Raw genomic sequence first — 13,606 nt, 5'->3', positions numbered from 1 at the left:
GTTGAGATCAGGAATATATCCATCACCCTGAAAGTTTCCTTGGCACTTTCCCAAGCAATGTAGTGGAAAGAAGGCACAAGTGGAGGTCTCCAAAGGCCCAACGCTACCATTTCCTACCCATGTGACCTGTAGCAATTTGGTTAACCCCTCCATGCCTGTTTCCTGAATTGCACAAGGAAGCCAACCTTCCTAAGGCTAGGGTCAGCAGTCAGTGAGAAGAGACTTCGACACGGTGAGCACAGTAAGTGCAGTGAGCACCGGAACTTCACAGACTATCACTATCAAGCCTCCCAGACCGTTCATATGCACCACACCAGGATGAGATGGGGATTAATCTAAAGGTGCTTTGCGCCTAGAAAGCACAATGTATGCTTCTGCTTTTACCCTTAACTCAGGTCACCTCCTCTGACTCCCCAGGGCCTTTCAGAACTCCCCTCGCTCACCTTGAAAGCCTTTGTCCAAAGGGGGTGAAGCCTCCTGGCACCCCTACCCAGATGTCCAGTGACCTGCCCTGGTTACTGGAGAAGGTGGACTCTATAGGCAAGGTCCCCAGCCGCCAGCTCCCTGCACCCACACTGGGACAACAGTAGAGGAAAACCTCAAAGTGTGGTGAGATGGAAAAAGTATGACTTTTGCCATCAGAAGAGCCTGGTTTTAAATCTCAACTGCACTTCCTACTAACTGCACCCACAGGTAAGGTCTGAGCCTGTCTGAACCTTGGTTTCCTCACCTGCAAAATGAAAGTAACAGTGCCTATCTTTACAGGAATGCAGGGAGGATTGACCGGTTTGATCTCTTTGCAGTCCAAAGAACTCTCTAGAGTCTTCTCCAGTATTACAATTTGAAAGGATCAATTCTAGTCAATCCTAAAGGAAATAAACCCTGAATATCTACTGGAAGGACTGATTCTAAAGCTTCACTACTAAAATAAATAAATAAAGCTTCACTACTTTGGCAATCTGATGCCAAGAGCTGACTCATTGGTAAAGACCCTGATGCTGGGCAAGACTAAGGGCAGGAGAAGGAGGCAAGAGAGGATGAGATGGTGACAGACTCAATGGACATCACAGACTCAATGGACATGAGTTTGAGCAAACTCCGGGAGATAGTGAAGGACAGGGAAGCCTGGCGTGCTCAGTCCATGGGGTCGAAAAGAGTTGGACATGACTTAGTGACTGATCACCAACAAAGGGAGTATTAGTAAGTCCCAGAGCACCAACAGAAATATGCCAAGAAACTGGCTTTTTCTTAGGCTCACTTAGATCAGAGTAAGAGCAGGGGAATATGCCGGTAATCAGGTCCTTCGTGTGGCAAGGGAGTTTGAGGGGGAAAAAAAGCACAAGAGGTAAAGTTAGAGGAGGAGGGCCTGCAAGAAGCAGGAGCATATACAATGTTCAGGGGTACCAGAGACAAACCTGTAAACCATGGACTAGATCTAGAGGCAAAGCACCCTGCCCAGGTAAGCCTTTGCCCAGGAAAGACAGCTGCGGGAGGAGCATGCGGGGTCACTCAGCAGTTTCTATTCCAGATTGTAATGCTCCATCAGTAACTTCTTCCTCTGCTAGCCCTCCCCACCTGTTGGTGGTTTAGTTGCTAAGTTGTTTCTGACTCTTGCAGCCCCATAGACTAGAGTCCACCAAGCTCCTCTGTTCATGGGATTTCCCAGGCAAGAGTACTGGAACGGGTTGCCACTTCCTTCTCCAAGAGATCTTCCAGACCCAGGGATCAAACATGGGTCTCCTGCATTGCAGGCAGGTTCTTTACCAATTGAGCCACCAGGGAAGTCCCACCTGTTAGGCTTCAGAGACAAGGCAGACCAGGTCTCTGACCTTGCTTCTAACCTGCCTGGATACTGCCCTGACTATCTGCTGTGAGTGGAAGTCCTGTGGCACCATAGATAAGATAGAGGACAAATCTTGAAATTGTTGAGCCCATTGAGAGGCCCTGACCAACCATGGCCCAGGCTTAACAACATTCCAAGTTTTACACCACAAAACAAACACCATTAACATAAAACCAGAGCTGCTTTTGCTATAGACTGACGATGTTATCAGTCTGCATCCAGGGATTATGAGCGGGAACTCCGAACCTCAATTTTTGAAGTCTCACCCACGAAGCGGATGCGATGCCTGGGACCTTTTCCCAACCGGGACTCCAGATGCACTGTGTCATGGGACTTTCCAACGCTGTCTCAATCTGGATGTTGGTCAAAATTCAATTTGGTGATGTATCCTCTGCTGTTTCTCATTTCTTTTAATGTTAGTATATCAAAAGTAGGTTAGATAACTCTCTAATAAATACTGGTATTATTTATTCATATATAACAAGAGGCTTATTTTGTTAACAAATCCTTTGAACCTGAGACGAAAGTGAAAACTTTCCGCAAAACACCACCCCCAATCCACCCCCACAGAGAGCAACAGCCCTGTCTCTCTTGGGAAGGAACAGCTTGGGGCCCACACTAGCCTAGCTGTATAAGGTGACTGAGATATCCTGTAACCTGCAACCAACTCCACCCTCATCTTGACACCAGGAGAGCCTGCCGGAGGCCCCAGAGCCCATCCCCCACAACGGCGGCAGGTATGGCCCCAGTTGTGCGGCCTTGATCCAGCCACTCCCTCCCTCGGGGCCTCAGTTTCCTCATCTATAAAGTGGGGATCTAAGCCAACTTCTGAGATTGCTGTGGGGCTGAAATGCATAAAGGTATATAAAGCACCAAGCCTAGTGCCTGGCATTTAGAAGACCCTCAATAAAATGTAACTATTCTTTTTCTTTTTCACTTCTCTGAAGTTTGGCTTTAGGAGCTTTAAAGGATTTCAGTACCTGTCTTCTGGCAAGTCCAGGATTGAAGTTGTCTTTTCAGTATGAAACATTGATGCTTCTCATTGCCTGGAATATCCTACCATCTTTCAAATTCTTTTTTGAATGCCACCTCCAACCTTAGTTCATGCTGTTCCTTTCACCTAAAACACTTTAGATGTAACTACATACCAGTTCTCAGGCATATAAGATATGCCTGGTTTTGACACCCATCATCATGTATCCTTACAACTTGTTACTATTTCTATCCTTATCTTGTAAGTGAAGAAACCAAGGCTCTGAAGGATAAGTAACTGGCCTCAAACCACAGAGCTATTAAGTGCTGGAGCCAAGATTCAAAACAGATGCTTTTGAGCCAAAAAAAAAAAAAAAGGAAAAACCCTCATCATTTCTCACATCACTTTGCCCATCACCCACCACAATCATTATCAAATCCTGCTTATCTGAGAAAGGGCCAGTTCAGTGGCACAAACCTTCTCAAGAACACCATGTTAGATGTTCTCTCCTTTTTTCAGATCCCTTGGCTGAATATTCTGTATCAGGATCCAAAGGTCTCCCAAACCCTCCTCCATCCCCCAAGCTCCTTATGGGCGGGGCCAGGTCACACTTACTCCTGATTTCTAGCTCTAGCCTTCACCAGGCTCCTTCACCACATACTGGCTTTTTAATTAATACCCAGCAGGTCAATTTGCCCCGAAAAGGCTCATATGGACAACCCCAGCCCAAGAGGGAAAAAGCAGCCATAGGAGGAGTGAGGCCCCCAGATCCCACTGTCCCCTCAACTCTGCTTGATGTAGAAGTCAGAAAGAGGCAACCTGGGAAAGCCTGATATGAAACATGGACAGCAAGGCAACAGGTGAACAAAGAGGAACAGTGATAATAACAAAATGTAACATTTATTAAGCTTTCACCCTGTGCTAAGGAAAACTGATACAATATGGAAAGGGAGCTCAGGACAGAGACACCAGATTAGGAAGGGCTTGGAAACCACACACAAGATATTCTCCTGAGGACAACAGAAAGGGGGGTGGGGGCCACTGGAGGTGGCTGGGTGACAGAAAAAGATTTTTAGAAGGATCCCCCCCCGCATCTTTCAAAACTGCTCCCCTCTTCACCCCATCGGGCTCCTGGGAAATAACTAGAAAAGCATAGAAACAAGAGTAGCTCCCTGATCTTTGAACCAGCCTATGGTGGGTAGGGGGCTGATAAACTTGGTAGAGGAAACGGAGAGTGCCAGACAGGGCCCCTGGGGTGAGGGGCTTCAGAAGGACTAGAGACTGTATGAGAAGCAATTAGTATGGAGGGAAAAAAATCTACTAGAAAGCATTATTTGGAGCTGGGAGCCCTGGGTCAAGTCTTAACCTTATCACTAACTAGCCATTCACTAACTAGTTTATTCCTACATCTGCAAAGCAGGAGAAAAATTCCATTCCCTGTCTGTCCCCAGGGGGTATTAAACGAATTTTAAAGATATAAAACCCTATGCAAATATTAAGGGTGTCCTTTTTTCAACAAGGTGACCTTTGAATTGTCTGCTGAGTTTCCTCTTTCACATCCCCTTTGTCTCCTTGTTGAGTCTTCCCACAACCTCTGGCAGGGCTGTTGGGGAGGCCCACCCTGGAAGGGTACCCACTTTCCATGCAGTGACTAATGTGCCCATCCTCTTTGTTAGGCTAGGAGTCAATTTCACCTTATTGGGAGTTGGGACCATTTCCTTGGAGGGTCAGTAACTTCACCCCAAGACCACCCACCCCTTCCAAACCACAGAGGAGTCTGGGATCAACCATGGTGCTGAACCCTGTGGCGGTTCTCCAGCCTGTCTGTACATTAAAATCACCTGAGGAGCTGCTCAATCATACCAAGGCCCAAGCCTCACTCCCGACCAATTAAATAAATTGGAATCTCTAGAGATGGGGCCCAGCATCAGTGTTCTTTTAAAGTTCCCCTATAGGTTCTACTGCATCACCAGGGTTAAAGGCCATTATGTTAATGAAATGGATCCCGGCCCGAAGCAGCCGGCGACCTCTAGGGGGTCCCCTCTGCAAGAATTCCATCCTTACCCCTTGAGCCCAAGCTTTTCCCACCCAAGCACTTTCTCAGCCCACAACCAGATCACCTCAGGAACCCCGAAAGACAGCCCCGAGGACTTCCAGAGCAGACAGCACTCCTGCCCGCCTCGGTGCGTCCTTCGTGTCTAACTGGCCCCCAGTCCGGCCCGCCGCCCGCTAGCCCCGGCCGCCGGCCAGCCGCTCACCGCAATTGTGGCACGCGAAGCCTAATCCCACGGCTGCCGGGAGCCAGGTGCCAGTCAGTGCGCCTGCGCGCGGGCCGCCGGTAGCTTCTCCAGCCTCTTCTTCCGCCCCTACCCAGCGATTGGCTCCGCGCGGCTCCTGGGACCGCAGTTTAGGCAGGTGCTGGAGCCCGAGGCTGCCGCCGCCATATTTGTTATGGGCCTTTGCCCTTAGGGATCAAGGAGAGGATGTGCACGCTAGCAAAAAACGGGGCAGGTTGCCTGAATTCCTGACTCTCACCTCCACGAAGCCTTAATGTCACTTCAGTTCAAATAAACTTTTTATGAGAGCTTCCCGTCCTCTCCACCCTCCTTCCTTACTATTAATTCGGAGAATCAAGAGAGCTCAGTGCCTTCCTTCAAGCCTTGTGATGTGACTGGATGCACAGCTGAGACAGATAAGGAGAGGACGGTGGCACGACCTGGGACTCCCTGAAGCTGGACTGTGAGCCAAGAGTGGACACGCCCACCTTGAGCTGCTGTGGACACCAGGATTCAGGTCACACGCACCAGACCCTGAGAGAGCAACCAAGCGGCCCTGCCTCCTTATACTGCTAATAGTAAAATGTGGGCTTCCCCGGGTGGCGCTAGTGGTAAAGGACCCGTCTGCCAATGCGGAAGACTGAAGACACGCGGGTTCGATCCCTGGGTGGGGAAGGTTCCCTGAAGGAGGGCATGAGAACCCACTCCAGTATTCTTGTCTGGAGAACCCCGTGAACCTGGTGGGCTACAGTCCATGGGGTCTCACAGAGTTGGACACAAGTGAAGTGACTTAGCATGCATGCACACAATAGTAAACTATAAGGCTATTGAGCTCTTAGAATGTGCCCTGTGCTGTGTTAAACACTCTATATGCATTATCTTGTTGAGTAACATTGTCATCCCTGGGAGGTAGGTCCTATTATCCCATTTTACAGATGAGGAAACTGAGGTGGGGGAGAGATTCAATGACTTTCACACAGCAAGCAAGCGGCCCAGACAAGCTGGAACACAGGTCTCCTGACTCTTACGAGTCTTTCCTCTTCCTACCCCTTCCCAGGACCTGAAAGTCAAGTTTTGTTTTGCTCAGTCTAATCCAGCCTGGAAAATCCCGTGGACGGAGAAGTGTGGTAGGCTACAGTCCATGGGGTCTCAAAAAGTCGGACATGACTGAGCGACTTCACTTCATTTCACTTCACTTCAATCCAGTGAGGATGTCCCATGTCTTCTCTCAATAGGCCTGTAAGCCTAGTTAGGTTTCTAGGCAGTCAGACAGCACAGACTCCAGTCCTGCTGCTTCCCTACCCTGGGATAAGGGGCAATGATCATGACTTTTGACTTCTGGGGGACTTGGGACTCAGTTCCCTGTCTCCACCACTTTTACAGGAACTATCATTTTGTGAGTCTCTGTTTTACTCCTTAGATTTTGTGGGCATTAAATGAGAAATAGGGGTGTTAAGAGTTCTGTTGTCAACAGGAATATTATCCTTATCCTCCATCCTGACAACCTGGGTGGCACCCACTGCAAAGGGCACACCCGTTGCAAACAGTCCAGCACAAGAGCCTAAGTGTCCAGGGATAAAGTCTCTTCACCCAGTTCCTGGAGAGCCCCAGAGGCCCCATGAACCTTGCCCCCAGCGTCCATTTCCCACCAGTCTGTCTCATTTTCCTCCTCCCCAATCCTGCCCTTCACACCCTCTTCTTACCACCTATATCCTCCCCCCTTGGCCACACAGGCATCATCTCTCTTCTAAAGACTTCAAGCAATTGCTGAAATCCCTTATGTTCTAGAAAGCCCTCAATACTAGAAGGAAGACTTCCATTTCTCTCCCATTGCTACCCGTTATCCCTGTCTATGCTCTCCTGGCTGTGAGAATAGAAAGCAGGAAACCCAGCATTCAGTATGGAGTCTGATACAGTAGGTCCTCCATAAATTGACTAAAGGAGTCTTTCTGGCATTCCATCTCTGGAATGCATGCACCTTTATTTCAGAGCAACCCTGAATCCTGGCTTAGCCATCCCTGGGTATCCAGTGGGGGAACAGAAAAATGGGCTGAGCTGCCAAGGGGTGAGAACTAGATGTGGTCTTACAGAGAAGGCTTTGGCCTCTATATTGCACTTAATGCCCCATAGTTACACTCGGTGTTCCCTCAGCCTCTTATTTTATAGACAGTGTAACAAGTTACCCTTTTGTGTCAGCACCAGGCTTGTGATTATATCTGATTTCCTTCCCAGTTGTCAAGCACAGAGATAACTGGGAGGGGACATGTGGTACAACTGAAGATCACGTCACTTCTCTCAAGTTCTATCAGAGTCCTTGGATCGTGGGAAAGAGACACTCTCTCTCCCTGAAATTCTTTGTTCCCTTGGCTTCCAACCTCTTTCATCTGGGTTCCACCATAGTCTCCTCCTACCTAACAACTCCTCAGGCCCCTTCCTTGGGGCACATTTTTCCACGGCTTTCTTAGTCAGAGAGAGGGTACCCCAAATTTCCACTTTCAGTACTCTTTTCATGTATTCACTTAAACTCATCAGGCCATACACTATATGGGGCAAGAGGGACTTCAAAACCAAGACTGCCTGTTGATGGGAATATAAACTCATTCAGGCACTATGGAAAACTGTATAGAGGTTTCTCAAAAAACTAAGAATAGAACTACCATATGACCCAGCAATTCCCTTCTGGGTATTTATTTGAAAAAAATGAAAACACTAACTTGCAAAGATACATGTACCCCAATGTTCATAGCAGCATTATTTACAATTGCCAAGATGTGGAAGCAACCTAAAGTGAAAGTGAAGTCGCTCAGTCATGTCCGACTCTGCGACCTATGGACTAATGTAGCCCACCAGGTTCCTCCGTCTATGGGATTCTCCAGGCAAGAATGCTGGAGTGGGTTGCCATTTCCTTTTCCAGGGGATCTTCCCGACCCAGGGATCGAACCCAGGTCTCCTGCATTGCAGGCAGATGCTTTAACCTCTGAGCTACCAGGGAAGCCCATATATATATATATATATATATATATATATATATATGCTGTGTGCTCGGTCACTCAGTCGTGTTCGACTCTTTGCGACCCTTTGCACTGTAGCCTGTGGGCTCCTCTGTCCATGGGATTTTGCAGGCAAGAATACTGGAGTGGGTTGTCATTTCCTTCTCTAGGGGATCTTCCTGACCCAGGGATTGAATTCCGGTCTCCTGTGTCTCCTGCATTACAGGCAGATTCTTTATCCATTGAGCTGTTGGGAAAGTCCCGGTACACACACATACACACACAATGGAATACTACTCAGACATAAAAAAAGAATGAAATATTGCCATTTGCAACAACAAGGATGGACTTTGAATGTATCATACTAAGTGAAATAAGTCAAAGACAAATACTGTATTGCCGGGAGACGGCACACGAGATCCCACCCATGACAAGGTCATGAGGGAGAAAACCTGATGGGCAAATGGGCAAGGCGGATCAGGTTTTCAGGGGTTTCAAAAAGGCCAGCTCACGAGATCCCACCCATGACAAGGTCATGAGGAGAAAACCTGACAGGCAAGGCGGATCAGGTTTTCAGGGATTCCGAAAAGCTGCCCCTGGCGCTCACCTTAAAGATGATATCTGTCTTTCTGATGCTTGCTTCAATAGACTACTCCCTAATTTCTGTGACACAGACAGAAGGCCTTCCCCGATCTCTTCCCAAATAAGAATCAATTTAGAACTTTAATCAATAAGTTTCCCAGGTGGTGGTATTTTATGAGATTATCCAGGGTGAAAGGAGTGTTTTAATTTAAACTCCTTTGCTGGTAGTTTGTTAGCCAAATGCATTTATGCCCTTGGTACTAATATGCATGATTGCTTATATTATCCTAATCATAAAATAGCATAAAGAACCTGATTATATAAAAGCCCTAATAGGCATAGAGCCTTTTTGAGGGGTGGAGGAGTCCTATTAGAAAACATAAGAAAAATTATTCTAATGGTGGTTACTGGGTTGACATTTGCTTGCTGTGTTTTGCTTGCTGTGTTTTTCTTGTTGTGTTTTTGCTTTTAATGTGCTAAGGTTGTGTTATAGAAACCATTGTTAATATAGTTAAAGATCTAGAGAAATAAGAACTTAGCCCTAGTGTGGTAACAATGAGATGGTTGTTAATTGTCAGCCAGGAGTGCTAGGCAGAAGCTGCCTCACCAAAATCGCAGAGTCAGTGTGGGGTAAACTTCTTAGATAAATGCAACTGACAACTTCTGCAGAAGGATTAATTTTTGTGTTAACAAGGTTATACTTCTACTCTGTACTGTTGCCCTATGAGACTGCTACCTTTCAGTTAAGGTCACCAGAGAAACAGAAAATACGTTTACATTCACCTGACTTGCATAAAATGTTAATAGGCCCCAAGGCCAGAAGATAATATGCAAGACCCTCATAAACAAAGAAGTATGCAGAAAACACCCTGGTTTCGTGAAGGACAAGCTGACGTAATGTTAAACTATCTTCCCCTTAGAAATGTACTAACTTAGGGTATAAAAGCTACGGTAAAAAATAAAGCATTGCCAGACTCTGCCAGCTGCACCCCCCGTCTGGTCACTCACTCTCTCTCTCTCTCTTTCTCTCTCTCTCCCTCGCAGACTTGGCCCTATCAAGGCTGGTCTCACATGTCTTCTATCTCTCGCCGATGCCATTCATCCTGAGGGTATTCCCTGGATCCTGCTGGGGCTGGACCCCGGCACTGTATGATTTAATTTATATGTGGAATCTAAAAATAAAACAAACGTGCATATACAAAACAAGAAAGACTCAGATATACAGAACAAATTACCAGTGGGGAGAAGGAAAAGGGGAAGGGCAAGATAGGGGTAAGAGATAAGAGGTACAAACTACTATATATAAAATGAATAAGCTACAAGAATATATAGTACACCTTTTTCCGGTAAGCGGCCTGAGCTGACCCTTGAAAATGGTGCGCTATTCACTCGACCCAGAAAACCCCACAAAATCATGCAAATCAAGAGGTTCAAATCTTCGTGTTCACTTTAAGAACACTCATGAGACTGCCCAGGCCATAAAGGGTATGCATATCTGAAAAGCCACCAAGTATCTGAAGGATGTCACTTTAAAGAAGCAATGTGTGCCATTCTGTCGTTACAATGGTGGAGTTGGTAGGTGTGCACAGGCCAAACAGTGGGGCTGGACGCAGGGTCGGTGGCCCAAAAAGAGTGCTGAATTTTTACTACATATGCTCAAAAATGCAGAGAGTAATGCTGAACTTAAGGGCTTAGATGTAGATTCTCTGGTCATTGAGCACATCCAAGTGAACAAAGCCCCCAAGATGCGGCGCAGGACTTACAGAGCTCACGGTCGGATCAACCCCTACATGAGCTCTCCCTGCCACATTGAGATGATCCTTACTGAAAAAGAACAGATTGTTCCTAAACCAGAAGAGGAGGTTGCACAGAAGAAAAAGATAGCCCAGAAGAAACTGAAGAAACAAAAACTTATGGCCCGGGAATAAATGCCGCAGAAAATAAATGCAAATAAAAGTTAAAAAAAAAAAAGAATATATAGTACAATACAGGACATAGAGTCAAATATAATAACTATAAGTGGAATATAACCTTTAAAAATTGTGAATTGCTATTTGTACACCTGAAACTTACAATATTATACATAAACTATACCTCAATTGCCCTCAAAAGGCATAAGTGGAACCCAACAAATTGGCATCCATGATGACACAGTGTATGTAATATGGGCCAGGGTAGCAGCAGCAGCTTTGGTAACTTCACTTACTACCTTTCCTTCATGACCAACCCATCTCCTATCTCCAGCCTGAATATAAAACTGCTGCTAGATAGTCTTCTCCAAATGTCCCACCAGAACTCAGCACTGTCTCAACTTCTGTCACCCCCTCATGTTTCTTATCTCCAGAATCACCTTGACTACCCATCCAGGTGACCAAGCTAAAAACATGTGCATCCACCTTTACCTATCCAGGCAGTTGATTCACCTGGAGTCAAGTCCAGGTGAATCTGCTCCCATGTCTTTTTCATTCCCTGATCTTGTTCTGGTTGTCAGTTTTCCTAAACTAGGATGTGAACCTCCTCCGAGACTGGCTTCCAATCTTTCTCTCCCCAGTCCATCCTCTACTTTGCCTGAAAAAGAGCCTCTGATCATGGGGATCACTGATCAAACACTCCTCAGGTTGCTGTATTTTTAATTTTTTCATAAATTCTGGGGGAAAAACACTCAGGGTGTATTGTTGATGCAAACAACAGAAGACCCCACTCCACAGTATAATAAACATTTAATCTTCCAAAGGCTAACATGATGGTGCTTTGGTATAATCTTTTAAATGCCCATTTCATTGTGTCTTTTGCAGTTAAGTTTATATGAAGTAAACAAAACTGGTTGCATATACAAAAAAAGACTCCATTCAAACTAGATTAAGCAGGAAAGGAATTTATTGCAGCGTGAGGAGAGGGAAGTTGGATAAAGCTGATCAAATATACAGACTTCCAATTATAAGATAATATATACTAGGGAGGTAAAGTACAGCATGGTGACCAAAGTTAACACTGCTCTATGGTATATCTGAAAGTTGTTAAGAGAGTAGACCCTAAGAGTTCTCATCAGAAGGAAAAGAAAATTTTTTTGAATCTATATGAGATGATGGATGTTGACCAAACCTATTGTGGTAATCATTTCACAATAAATGTAAATCAAATCATTATGCTGTATACCTTAAACTTATACAGTGCTGTATACCAACTATATCCTAAAAAACTGGTGGTGGGGGGGGAAGGAATTTAATGGCTCACATAACTTCAAAGTCCAGGATTCAAATGATGTCATCAGGACTCAATTTCTCCCTCGGACCTTTGGTTCTGATTCTTCTGCGTTTCCATACTGAGACAGCATCGCTTTGGACCCAGAACTGCATTCTTCCAGATTTCAGTCCAGGGGAGAGAGCCCTTCCCTCCACACAGTAAGAGAACAGAGCCCTGGGCTTGGCTCCCATTCGCCCAAATTGAGTCACATGGCCAGCCTAAACTAGTCACTATGGCCAAAGGGATGACAGTGATGACTGGTCTAGCCCTAAATCACCTAGGTAATTTAAGGATGGGCTAGAACCAACTCCCCCTAGGTAATTTAAGGATGGGCTAGAACCAACTCCCCCAAAACCACTTTCCCAAGAGTAGATAAGGTGTGGAGCCCTAAAAATCTGGAGGCTGTTACTGGAATCAGGGTGAATGAACGCTGAAAAACTTGGCCTGGTTCTTTTTTTCTCATTTTTCCTTAAAACCACCCACTGCCCCAGAGCAGCAGAGGTCTTTAGCAAGTGTGTCAGAACATTAAAACACAGGCTTCTCATTGTCCCAGGCTTCAACTTGAGCTTGGTCTCACACTCTCATCTCCCACTCAGGGTGACCAGATCCCCGTGGGGGAGAAAGGGGCAAAGTTATAAATAGAGTGGGGAGGTATATTATTTTCCACTAATAGTCTAACAAATTACCACAGACTTAGAGGCTTTAAACAATACAAATGTATTATCTTACAGTTCTGGAGACTGGAAATCTGTCTCATTAACTAAAATCAAGGACTTCCCTGGTGGCTCAGATGGTAAAGCGTCTGTCTACAACATGGGAGACCTGGGTTCGATCCCTGGGTTGGGAAGATTCCTTGGAGAAGGAAATGGCAACCCACTCCAGTACTCTTGCCTAGAAAACCCATAGACGGAGGAGCCTGGTGCAGGCTACTTACTGTCCATGGGGTCACAAAGAGTCGGACATGACTGAGTGACTTCACTAAAACTAATCCTAACTAAAATCAAGGTATTGGCAGAATTGCATTCCTTTCTGGAGGGTCTAGGGAAGAATCCATTTCCTTGTCTTTTCCAGCTTTGGGGCTGCCTGCATTCCTTGGCTCACGAGGCTCATGACCCTCTTTCATCTTCAAAGCCAGCAATAGCTGATTGACTTTCTCTAGTATCACATATTCTGACTCTTGAGTCTCCATCTTCCATATTTGACTCCTGTAATTACACTGGACCAACGAGATAATCCAGGATAACCTCTCTATTTTAAGGACTTCTAACTAACAACCTTAATACCATCTGCAACCTTAATTCCCCCTTGTCATGTAATGTAACATATTAATGAGTCCCCAGGGATTAAGCCACGGACATCATGGGGGTGGGAGGCCTCCCCCAACAAAGGCCACTATGTCCTGGGACCAGTTCTTTTTTTGGCCACACAGCATGAAAGATCTTAGTTCTCCAACCAGGGATCAAACCTGTGCCCCCTGAATTGGAAGCACGGGGAGTCTTAACCACTGGACCACCAGGAAGTCCCTGGGACCAGTTCTTAAAGAAGACAGAGGGGGAGTCTACCTTCTCGGAGCTGTTGGATAGGGAGTGTTAGGTAGATAACCTAAACCAGTCCGAGCCGCTGCTGTCACTAAGCCAATGGCCTGAGTTAGACTTGAAAGAGTGGCACAGTCAGGAATAATCATGACATCACCAGGCTG

At 46.1% G+C, this 13,606-nt stretch overlaps 1 protein-coding gene across 13 annotated transcripts in view; it reads right to left on the bottom strand.

The window, feature by feature from the left end:
* Positions 1-13,606, bottom strand: part of MFSD13A (major facilitator superfamily domain containing 13A) — a 31,958-nt gene that overhangs the window by 8,948 nt on the left and 9,404 nt on the right. For 2 of the 13 annotated variants that reach the window (XM_070470080.1, XM_070470090.1), the window contains exons 1-3: positions 5,075-5,178; positions 2,090-2,250; positions 1,416-1,790 (exon numbers count right to left, since the gene is read on the bottom strand). The exons of 2 other annotated variants lie outside the window; for them this stretch is intronic. The gene's annotated coding sequence lies outside the window, so the exon portion shown is untranslated. 9 more of the 13 variants (XM_070470082.1, XM_070470081.1, XM_070470083.1 and 6 more) reach the window with 9 other exon arrangements.

The sequence above is a fragment of the Odocoileus virginianus genome, chromosome 7, assembly GCF_023699985.2.
Source record: "Odocoileus virginianus isolate 20LAN1187 ecotype Illinois chromosome 7, Ovbor_1.2, whole genome shotgun sequence".
Lineage (NCBI taxonomy): Eukaryota > Metazoa > Chordata > Mammalia > Artiodactyla > Cervidae > Odocoileus > Odocoileus virginianus.
The sequence above is the reverse complement of the archived record's forward strand: the minus strand, read 5'-3'. Positions and strand labels throughout refer to the sequence as shown.